Source organism: Anas acuta, chromosome 2 (assembly GCF_963932015.1).
Source record: "Anas acuta chromosome 2, bAnaAcu1.1, whole genome shotgun sequence".
NCBI classification, from domain to species: domain Eukaryota; kingdom Metazoa; phylum Chordata; class Aves; order Anseriformes; family Anatidae; genus Anas; species Anas acuta.
This window is the reverse complement of record NC_088980.1, coordinates 37,798,060-37,810,196: the sequence shown is the minus strand read 5'-3', so window position 1 is coordinate 37,810,196 and position 12,137 is coordinate 37,798,060. Positions and strand designations below refer to the sequence as shown.

The 12,137-nt window shown below is 34.0% G+C and overlaps 1 protein-coding gene across 6 annotated transcripts in view; it reads left to right on the top strand.

Annotated features, from left to right (window-relative positions):
- The window catches only part of TBC1D5 (TBC1 domain family member 5), a 317,841-nt gene that overhangs the window by 61,591 nt on the left and 244,113 nt on the right, over positions 1-12,137 (top strand). For 3 of the 6 annotated variants that reach the window (XM_068674322.1, XM_068674324.1, XM_068674321.1), the window contains one exon: positions 10,741-10,801. The exons of the other annotated variants lie outside the window; for them this stretch is intronic. The gene's annotated coding sequence lies outside the window, so the exon portion shown is untranslated. The remainder of the gene's footprint in view (positions 1-10,740; positions 10,802-12,137) is intronic. 6 annotated transcript variants of the gene reach the window in all.

Here is a 12,137-nt window from a genome sequence, read left to right as displayed (position 1 = left end):
AGGGCAATGGGAAGTCTCTCCTCAATGCTTGTATCCAAATACTTTATGGAAAAGCTTTTACCCTGAATGAGTGTGACTTTGGCATTTGGTATGATGGCCCGTGGGTGGCCTTTCCTTGATGTTCAATTAATTTGTGTGTAACCACTTAAAATTCATCAGTTGTTCACCTGCCTGTTTTCCTTGTATATTGCAAGATGGAGAATTTTACCCTAAAATAAAGCTATAACATTAGGAGCAGTGAAGGCAGGTTTTGTTTTGTTTTGTTTTGTTTTTGACAAGGTCTGTCTGGAAGGTGGGTCCTCTTGCTCACCTACAGCTAGCAGGGACAGAAGCCACAATGTTTGTACCAATTGATGCTCTCTCTTTGAAATTTGATGTTTTCTATTTTACCTTTCGGTTTGGTTTATAGGTCACTTAATTTTTGTTACTTTTCTTCAGTATGAGCTAAGAGAGAATATTGCTGAATATGCTAAAATAGGTGTGTTTTTTACAGCTGTCATTTAAGTAGACAAAGAATCATGTTTAATGCTGCTGTGGTAATAAATAGTACTGTAATTGATTGTTGATAGAAACCCTTAAAATACATTTTTATGGTTGAAATGTACTTTGGGTAAACAGTGTTCAGTTTGCCTATTAAAATAATTCACTCTATACCATAGTTTCTTTGAGTATTAAGAAAGTAGGACTTTTCAGGAACAGTAATTGGTTGACACTGCTTGACCTTAATGCAAAGCTACAGTATTTAATGAACAAACGGAAGGAATAAAGTTTTGATAAATAAGGCAATTTTCGTGAAACCTTTAGAAATATGCTTGAAGTCTTTTAGTGTTAGATTGACGGTTTCTCCTTTTGTGAAAAGAATAAGTGAATAATTTAAGGCTATATTTCATGTTTTCAGATCTTCATTCTGTCATATAAATAATAGACTGTGAAATGCAGCAGTTCCTGCATTCACAGATTTAATAGACCTATACAAGTGAGTATCTTACTCACTTCTGCTGTCTTAAAATGCCCTTTTGTGCATATGTATACCTGAGAAGAAATGCAGAAGTGGGACATTCCTGGACTCTTCAGTAACCAAATTCCATACGTCATATATTCTATTTTTAAACAATTTTTTCTTCTTAAAATACTTTTAGTGCAGTGTAATGCTGTTATATATAATATATATATATTAGGTTTTAACAATTGAACTGTATTATTATGTACTGATTTCAATAAAGTACAACATGGCTATTCAAAACTAGCATTCAGTCTTAAGTTTACTTTATTAAATGGAAAGACATTGTGAAATAAATTCAGTTTTAGACCAGCGTATAACTGAAACACCATCAGACCTCAAAGGGAAAAGAAACAAATGTACTTGTTAAAATAGTGAAATATTAAGGTAATTTATACCATTTGCTACGTTTATTCTCGGTTATGTAATTTCTTCTTGAGGGAGAGCATTGGGGAGAAAGAGCAGAGTAACACAGAATGAATGTAGTATCTTCTTTGTTTCCACTCTGTGTTCCTCCCTTTGCTCTGGGATGAAATACATTGGCACCACCTCTGTTTTCAAAACTTATGTAGAGTAATATTTTGTATTTCTTTTGCTACATAAACATTATTTAAGCTGTCAGCTGGGGATGTTTTAGTGGTTTCAGAAAGAATTTATGAGATTAATATATTCAATATATCGATCTTCCTAAGCATACCAGTCACTGATTGGATCCAGCTGCGACTGATTTGCTGTGATATCTGAGGCAATATTTCAGTTATTATTCATTATTACTTTGGTACTAGACTGTGGTCTCACTGTGGCAAGGAAGCATGCATATGCACAGTTCTTTATTTGTAGGCTTTAGTTTCTTTTAAGGTGTAAAGGCAGGAAGGTGGTATAAAAAGCAAAAAAAAGAAGGGACTGGGGAAGTAGAACAGCAAGGATACTTTGCTAATAGCCATAGGCTGATAGTTGCTTTTAAGTTCTGAGTTCTCTACTGCTCTGTGTTTCATCAGTGCTGTTTTTTTGCTTAATTTGTTAACACCTATAGAAATTAGAAGGAGCAGTAGTTATGACAAATGGACTATGTAATCTGAAAATTGTATTTTGTCACATGTTTTAGTTACAAAACCTAGTTGAATTCAACTGTCCAAACATTCACTTAACATATTAATAAGTAATACAGGAATACTCTAAGCCCTCTTGAATTAGATACATTACATCTTGTTACAAAATTTAATGCCAGGCTTAATAACTCAAAGTATACTGTAGAATAAAAAATATATCTTTATGCTCATATATTACACTAGGATCTAAGTAAGAAACTAACATTATTTAGTGGGAACTGCATAATATTCTCATGTGTAGACAAGTATATTTAATTTAAATTCTTAAAAAGAAATCCCTAACTTGATTCCTTCAAAGTGAGCAAAGTTTTCGTATTTTATTTCTAAACACAGTTTAATTTGTGTTGACAACAGATTACCAAGCTATTTGGGTACTTCTATGACATAGGTGCCTCCTAGGACTTTTTATTTTTGAAAGGTGCCTGGGTAGTTGTGTTCTCAGATGTTCAAACATTGTAGAAATAAGGTAAGGTACCAGCTTCTCAAAAAGGAAAGATACTGTTTCCAGTTCAATACTATTAACTTTCTATATTTTAATAGGAAAATTATTTTAAAATATCAGAGTAACCCATTGTTATGTGTATAGAATTTAAGTATCTCAAATAAAGACCCTGATAAGTTGATGGAATTTGATTTGTTAAATTTTTTAGAACCAAAGCTTTGAACATTCTTATTGTGTTTAAAACCATCTGTAGTGTGCTATTAAACCCTGTATGATATTTTTTTTGTCTATTAATAATGAATTAACTACTTTCTTGAAAGTACACATAACTATCAAGTTACTGAAATTTGTAAAGTGCATGTTTTTAATTTCAGACAGAAAAGGAAGAATTGAAAATAATGCTAAGAGATAGCCAAAAATTGAAAGTTGATATAAAATAAAATTTCAGGTTGAATACTGAAGTTGTCTTCATAATGATAGAATCACAGACTGCACTGGGTTGGAAGGGACTCCAATTCCAACCCCTCTGCCATGGGCAGAGACATCTCCCACTAAACCAGGTTGTCCAAAGCCCCATCCAGTAGGGTTGGTAGACCCTGGAATTGTTTTCCAGATGGTAAAACTTAGCAATTGTTTTTTGAATCTACGTATTATTATCTCTACCTTTATTATCTTATTAAAAATAAATTGAACCACTTGGCATTATTTTACATGTTATATTTATCTCTTTTGCTACATGATTGTGTGAAATACTTATTCGACTCTGAGGGAAAAAAATTAGTTTCAGTCACCAGACTTTTTTGTTACATGGGTGTTTCCATAAGAAACACAATACCTTAATTTAAGTCAAACTAAAAATTTAATATTTAGGGCATTTTTTCATCATTTATTCTCAATCCAAAAGTCAAGTTCAGAAGGGTGGTGCCAGGACTGGTACTCCAGCTCCCTTGTTTGTGCTAATTGGTGGGCTTTATCTTTATTCCAATACTACTGACTGCCGAAGGTGGGGAAAATATCATTTTAAGGACAACTGTCTTGTTTGGGTTTGAACATCTGCCAAATATGTAAGTTAAATTTTTTATCTTTTTTAAAAAAAAAACAACTACTAATTTTGCCTCATTTTCATTAATGTCAGTTACACTTTTAGCACTTACAAAGATGGTGTTTGTGATGTTTCCTGTAGTAGTTCTAAAATTATTTTAAATACCCTTTCTGTAAACTGACTTTTATTTTATGAGCATGGGTGCTTTTTTTCTCCTAATTTACCACACTAAATTTTAGAAGACAATTGAAAATACTCTGTAGTATGCGGTTTTAAAAGTGATGGATAACTGTATTGAAGTCTGCTTTCCACAGAACTGGTGAAACATAGCTTAAGTGGGAGCCGTTCTATGCTTTCTCCCATAATATACTCTCAGTCCTGACCTGGAGGGGCAATTCACTGTCTAATTCAAACTTCTTACATTAACAACATGGTCTCATTTAGTGGTGATACAGTGTTTGCTGTTAAAGACTTGCCAATTTTGCCTTAAATATCTAGATTATATTACCTCATTTTGCCATATTCCCTCCATTTAGTTTGGAACTGCCTTGCAGATGTTAGAGTGATACTACTGAATTGTGTAAAGGAATTAGAAAGTTGAAATGTTGACAATGTAGATTTAGTGTACTGGTATTGACCTACAGAAAAACTTGAGTTCAACAGATTAAAGGTCAGGAAACTCAATAGGAACATTTTTTTGCTTTTACTGACTTCGATCAGTGACTTTAATTAGTTATTTTTCTTCATGCTGATGTGGATAATTTAAAACCCTATCTGAAGTGATTTTATAAGAGATGTATGCGCTTGTGGTTTTGTATGTACACTTTCTGTACCTTTCAAGTGTAGTTAGTTTTTTGTGGTGTTGCAGTACAGAACACTGTACAGTACATTAAAGAAATAGAGTCTATGCATCAGAACAATTTTCATGCCTCACTCAATTCTTAATGTAAATTAGTAGGAACATTGGTTATCCATTTGAGAAATTGAGTTGGTATAAAAATAAAAATGCACTTATGGTGTGTGGTGCTTTGTGTATCATCTTGGGAGTGTTTTTCTGTTTATCTGTCACTTGCATTAGAAAAAGCAGTCACTGGCTGCAGGTGACATTAAAAATTAAAGGTTAACCTCAATTTCTTTACTGACCAGACGTGGGGCAGAAAGTTCTTCTGGATGTGTGCCTGAATTTTGGAACTGTCAAAAAGAATTGAGAAGTAAAGACTCGTGCTTTTGGTGGTTTATTGTTTCTGTATGCAAGTCTGGATATATGGTTTCAACATTTTCAAGTGTTTATATTGCTTATTATAGGTTATATCAAGAACAGTTTTCATTCCATCCAACTTTATGAAATTCAAAAATGACATGATAATGCAGTAGTAAATAATTATAATGAACTCATTGTACTGATGTGCATAATTTTGGGAATGGCTTTTTTCTTTCTTTAGAGAAACTAACAAAAATAGCCTTTTTCCTATTACTAGAGAACATGTGTCTTTCAAAAACTAGTTAAAATTTTTATTGAAAATTGCTATAGCAACATTTGAGTATTCTGGTTAGCTCAATGTACATTTAATATAGAGCAAGATTTGTATGCTCATGAACAAGCCTGGGAAATCTTTCTTTTAGGCAGTAAGTCTTTCAGCAAAGTTGGCTTCTACCCCATGGTGAGTTCGGAGTGAGCCAAATTGAGTGCTGAAATGCTTCCCTCCTGTCTTACTCAGTGTGTTGGAGGCAGCGTTCAGACCAGTGAAGAAGACTTAGCTTCAGGCAGCAGTGGTTTCCATGTAACCTGCCAGATATCTTTCATTTGCAAAGTAGCTATTATGCTTGTTCAGTAGTAGACCAGGCTAAGTCTTGATAGCGGAGATGCAAACTGAAAGCAGTAGCTGCTGCTCTACCTTCCATTTTATCTCTTGATTTTACTTACCCATGCATGTAATCAATAGATCTGCTGCTTCTTGTTGGCTGCTGAGTACAAATGAGCAGGGAAGAAAGAAAAATGAAATTGCCTGCTTTGTCTTCATGATTAAAATAGACTGCCAAAATGCACCTGTTTCCTTTCCCCATCCCTTTTGCTGAAGGGTGAATCGCTTCTGTCCTTGGTCATTTTTCTTCCTACTGATCTTCTTAGGAAAATAAGAAAATAGGAATATCATTAAGGAAAGCAATGAATATTACTTCAGAAAAGAACACTGCAGTTGAGGTTTTTGAGGAACCCTAATATTTCAGATATTAATATAGCTGCTTTAAAATTATATATTCATGTGCTTCATGGTAAGCTTGGCAGTTGTTTCAAGACTTGTATGCTATAGATTCTTCAGATCTTGAATTAAATCTTGTAAAATTAAATCTTTCTTTGGTGGGAAAGTGATAATACATACTTCATATGTTCTGTTCTTTATTATTCCTACGTTGTTAAACTTATATTTAAGACCAGTAATTTCTCTTAAGACAGAATACTTAAAAATGCCAGGTATTTATTTTCCTGTATTTCACTCTGCTTGAAATTATCCCAGCCTTCTTCAAGATCAGTGGTTGACTCAACACTTCCCAATTTCTTGTTTCAAAATTTTTCACTTGACATCATAGTGAACCTGGTCAAGCATGTTTTACTATCGTAATAATTAATAAGGAAATAGGAAATAATAATACTTACGAAAGTGGTTATAAATTGAAAGCTTTAAGTGATGTTAAGTATTTTCTAACATGCTCTAGAATAGGTGGCATCTTACATATATTTTTTCTATAATTTGTCAGATACTTCCTTTAAGTTCAATAAACAACTTCTATACTAGCCTTAAAAGCACTATCTGGCAACTTGCAATCATGTTACAGATGGCATCTCTTCTTAAATACTACAGTAATCCGTGGTTTGTGGAGCAACTGAATTACCCATTTGTTACACTGTTAGGCAGCTCATAGAGGTCATCACACATCTGTACAAACAGACCATTTTAAGTCTTAAAAAAAAAAAAAAAAAGGACAGTTTCTGCTGCAGGTATTTTTGTTGCTGTTCCTACAGCATGGGTGATCCATGCACCTATTCTTGTGATTAATTTATGGCCGTATTGCAGATAGTGGATATATAGAGAGATATCCGTATGCTAAGGGCTGTATTTTCTCATATGTGTCAGAACTTGCAAGATATGCAGCTTTAAAGACTGAAAAACAGGTCCAGGGCTGTTATAGCAATTCCTCACAAGAGTGCATGTGAGGAACATGTACATGTTACTGTCATCTAACTGATAGTAGCTCTTATAGCTTTACTTCTGGAGCTGATAGCTGTTGTCCCAGCAAGGGGTAAGACTGCTTTGTGTTTCCAGCCTGTACTTGCTCTTCAGATGTCCTTCTCTCTTGGTACTATGCCAGGATTTATCAGCTTTATGTAACTGGTCCTCACTTGATGAAATCAGGAAGGCTTTGCATTGTTCTTAGGTCAGCAATCTTTGCTGCATCTCCCTTGCCCCTGCCTCCTAGCACGCTTGCCCTCTTTGCCTCATTTTGGGCACTGTGTCTCTGAAGCCTAAGCTGTCCTTGGACAGAGCCAAGGGTTCAAAGTTGTGGTAGTTCAAATAAAGTTTTAAAGAAAAAAGTTGTAGAAAATTGGCTGCCACATCTGTTCAGGGGAAAGGACTTGTTCATGGCTGTTCTTGTCGCTCTTTCTTTCCCCTTTCCTCCTCCCCATTAAATACTGTGCTACTAAGTTTGCTACCAGGACAAATTCTTAATTCTTAATATGACTTCATATTAAACACTTTCTTCAAAAACAGTGGCTCTACTGACTTAAACTTTTAAAGGAAGGTTAAAAGTTTGCCATCTGCTTTTGAAGTCTTTCTCAATGTTATTTCTTTCTCATGTTATTTCTTTTCTTTTTTATGGAAGCTGTAGACCCACTGCATGAATTACTCTATTATAAATGTTCAAATTTTGTCTTTTGACATTAATCTACATTATTTTTTAAGATCGAAGAAATATACTTTATAGTGGGATCCAAGCTGGAGTGAAGAAAACGTTGTTATTGTCACATTAACCTTATTTGGTGGAGGGAAGAGAGTATGGAGGGGAGAAAGGGAAGAAAATGCTCATCTTTTTAGATGAGTGTATTCTTCCCATGAAACGTAACAAGAAAAAGTAGATCAAGACACTCTTGCTTGGAGAGGCTCATACCATCTGACAGTAAAATGATTTTAATGAATATAAAATCCAGAAGCAATAGTATTTTTTCCCTTAGTAAATGTTAGGGAAACCTTAATTACACATTGCTTTTGAAAGCACAGATTGTACTTAGTTTGCTGTTGGTCCTTTAGACTGAGTCTTGGGAAGCAAATACAATGGTACTTTTCTGAATTGTCATGCTTTAACTGACTTTTCTCAATGTGAAAATGTTTTTTTTCATTACTTTCATCAATGAAGTGTAACTGTTGAATGAATTACAGATTATTTTGGGGCATGAAAAGTATAGGTATGAAAAGTGCGTGGATTTGCAATTTGGGGGAAACAATCATGCCTTTTCTTTTTTTTTTACTTCAATGTTTAGCTTTTAGCAAAGGTATGCAATAGCCTAGCAAAAATATAAAAACATTCCTATACGAACCCTTTTTCTTATTCTAGAAAAAAATACGAAACAGTTCATCTTCTATCATGTCTTATATCAAAAATAAAATTCTAATATTCAGCAGGTTTCTTAGTTCGTGACATTATTTTATTTTTACTTTGCAGAGATATGCTATGTACTCCTAGATTCTTTGAAAAGAAAATTTGACTAGGGTAGTTTTGTAACTTTCCTCATACTACTCATGTGATATGCTGCCTTCTCGAATGTATTATTAGTGGGCACACTTAAAATGCAAGAGCCTAAAACATCAAAGTATCTTTGTGTGGGGTTCTTGGAAGAATCATGGTAAAAGATGCATACAAGAATTTGGCAGTACTGAAGTGTTTGCAGCATCTTATTTCTTGTGACTATTTTAATTTTTTGTAGTTAATGTTGAGGCTAGCGTAAATTTTCTGTATTTTCCCTGCAGCATATGTGCAGAAAATGGTATTAAAATGTTTTGACTGTTTCCAGTACAAACTCTGTAAGTTTGGAAAGGTCTCTCTAACTTCCCTCTTGGTTTTACTGCATGGCTGTCCCTTTTCACAGTGTTTGTAGGGTGCTGAGGACAAATGAATTCCTGTTTGGAAGCCATAATTCACATAATAGTAGCAGTGATACCTTTACTGGCTTCTCTTTTATCAGGAATTCAGCAGAATCATAGGACATTTAATACTTCACATAGAAAATAAACTGGTGCAAGTTCAGCTGCATAAAGGGAAGAGATACTAAATAGGAGAGGAGGTTTGGTTTGACTCATCATCTGAGTCAACACATTCTCCGTTTGCCAAACTACAAAATAAACTTGAACCCCTTTTAGATCTGTTTTTATTACGTGGTGCAGAAGTAAGGTGACCAGAGGAGTCACTGTTCCTTTAACGTTAAAGAGTTTCTGTTTGAATGCATTCAGTGCTTGCATTCCAAGTTGAGTCTTCTAATGATCACACAGTGAGTAACTTGGAGAATGACAGACACAAGCAGCAGATTTACATACACAGAATCGACCTAACTAGTCATACATTCCCAATTCAGCTTCCTTAAGATGAGTAACGTTTCTTCATTCATGTAGTGGTTCTAAGGTTATCAGGGAATCACCTCTTCAGAAATGATATACACATCTGAGACTCCGGTAGTTTGAGAGCTGTTTCATTACATATATTTGCATTTACAGTCTAAAAATGTCACATTGAGCTCTTATCAAAACACAAAAAGGTTACTAGTTTCAAGTTAGAATATTTGGACCAATTTCATTTGACAGTTTTTCATTCTGGAAGTGTTTTTAGGGTCAGAGACATAAGTTATAAAACTGAAGGAAATATTTAGCTGACTATGATAGAAAAATTGAGGCAAAGTGCATATAAATATATAGTGTCTGTGTATAAATTTGTATGTGCTAAGGTAGGTTTGAGAGTTGAATATTTTATTTTAACTGAAAAGTTTATTTTACACTCTGAGGAACTTTAAATGTCATTCCATCCATTTGGTGGAGCAATAGCTTAGCTAATGAAAATTGATATTTCATAGTTTTTCATTCTTGTGTAACATCTGTAAACATGTTCCCAAACTCTAGATGCAGTCCTGTAATTAACATAGTGTTTCCATGGCATTTCATCAATGAATAGAAAAATTAAGATTTATACAGATGGGGAAAAAACTTGGGTTAAAATTTAAGCAACCTCTGCATGCTTTCTCTACTCCAGATGAACAGTGAGGTATAGTCCAACTCCCTGTCTATACGAGGGCAAGATCGATTTAGAAATAAAGCGTTTTTTCCTTTTACAGAAGATGTGTAGCTCTCTGATCACAGCACTTAGTTTCTTTATTTTTCATTGGTGTTTTCTCTCCATGTAATATACATAGGAAGTTAATGATGAAAGAGTAGTAAAGTATTCATTGAAACTGAGAATTATAGTATTTGCAAATGTAAAATCATAATTTACATAAATGTTATAGTCAAGAACATTATGAATGTAAATATGCCTTCATCTATTCTCAGTCTTATAATGCCATTCGTTGTCCAGTGGGAGATGAAGAGTGATGTTGAGACTGCCGTTTAACCTATTATAGCAGCCTAAAAAAATGAAATAGCCTTGATGTAAATATGAGGTGGGAAAAGAGTATTCATCTCCATTAAGTGACATAAAAAACCATGGTAAGAATAACAGGCGGGTGGGTGTGCATTAAGCAGTGAAATCCCTAAATTCAGACTCTAATTATAAGCACAAGGACAATTGCCTCCCACGTACTTAAACTGTTATGGGTTTTTCAGACAGAAAATATGCTTCACAGTTCTTCAGGCACCAAATATGGATTTTCTTTTGCATTCTTTTTCACCTGATGCATAATTCCTTCTCTTCCATTACAAAATGAGGCCCTAATACTAAAAAGCTGTGTTTGTTTTCCTTAGTAAGATTCGGTCTTTAGGTATTTTTCTTGATCTCATCTATGCTGACAAAGTCCTACCCTTTTTATTGTGTCATAAGAAGGTCTTGCACCATTATATTCAGATTAACTGGGACAACTCATTTATGTTTGTTTTTTGTTCAATTGTTTCAGCTTCAGATTGCCGTTCCATAGACCTGTGGATGACCAGTGGCTGGCATACCTGTTGTTTCACGTAGGTCACTCTTTCCTTGTTTCTAGATGATGTATTCTCATAAAGAAAGATAATATGCTTGCACCTTTTTCTGAAATTATTATTACATTAGATCAAGCAACTTTTTCATACTGAGTAATTGGAGAAAAGCATGTTACCTGTGGAATTGCAAATGAGAACAAAGTTGGTTTGTAAAACTGTCTTTTAAAGCTAATTGTGTGTTGCAGCTTCTTAAATATTAAAATGCTTCCAGTACAGGAGAGATCATTTTGGTTATATAGCTGTTCCATCTTTGCCATAATACAAGGTAAAGATTTAATTCTTTTTTTTTTTTTAAATCAAAATCATTACTTCAGTTTGAGATTGATATTTATGATACAAAAGGAGATGCATTATGTCCCTAGCTAACCTGATGTAATAATTAAGATATTGTGTTCCTAGACTAAATGTATCCAATTTTGTGTTTCAGTAATCAAGCATAGAAAAGGATAATAGGACACAATTAAAGTTATTGACTATCACATCTTTTCCACATGTAGTAAGTTGTAGATCACAAATGAGTCATTTTTAATCTTATCATAAACGAAATATATTGATCTTAAATATCTCTCTCCCGCACATGAAGAGATTTTCCTGATAGTAACTCTTTTAAGTCCTTTTAGGCCCTTTTAATTTCAACTTTCTTTTAAATTGAAGATACTGTGCCAGGATATGGTATTCCAGTAATGCCATATGTGCAGATAATTTCTTTAATACTACCATATATTTCCCTGTAATGCTCCCAGGGATTGTTTTTAACTTCCTAGCTACAGCAACATAGGAGCAGTTGGTTTATTTACTGTGACTTCTAAGTTCTTTAGGGATTCACTGCTTTCTAGGATGCAATCCTCCGTTTTATGTGACCTGTTCTTAAATAAACAAAAATAATGAAATTTATACTCTGAGATGTACTTAATATGTGCAGCTTATTGGAAGGTTTTTTGTTTGTTTGTTTTTTATTTATTTTGGTCAGGGCAGAGCTTCAGCTTTTCCCACACCAGCGAAGAGGTAGACACTGGGTTTCATATGTATTTTGTGTGATTGATATTTTAAAAGAGACAATAAAGGGGATTTCGCAAAGCATTAGAGCATTAATACAGCACAAAGAAGGCTTATAATGTGTTTAGCTTTTGCTGATACCTAATGATATGGCAAAAAAGCACTCTACTACAAGGCTGCTTTTAAGATCCAAGGGAACCAGAGGAATTGTTAAGAATAATGGATAGCATAACTTAGATTAATTCTCCTAAATTTATTTTTAGGAGTAGAAGCACAAAAATCCTGCCTTAATCTTGCTATTTCTTTTAGGTATGCTGCT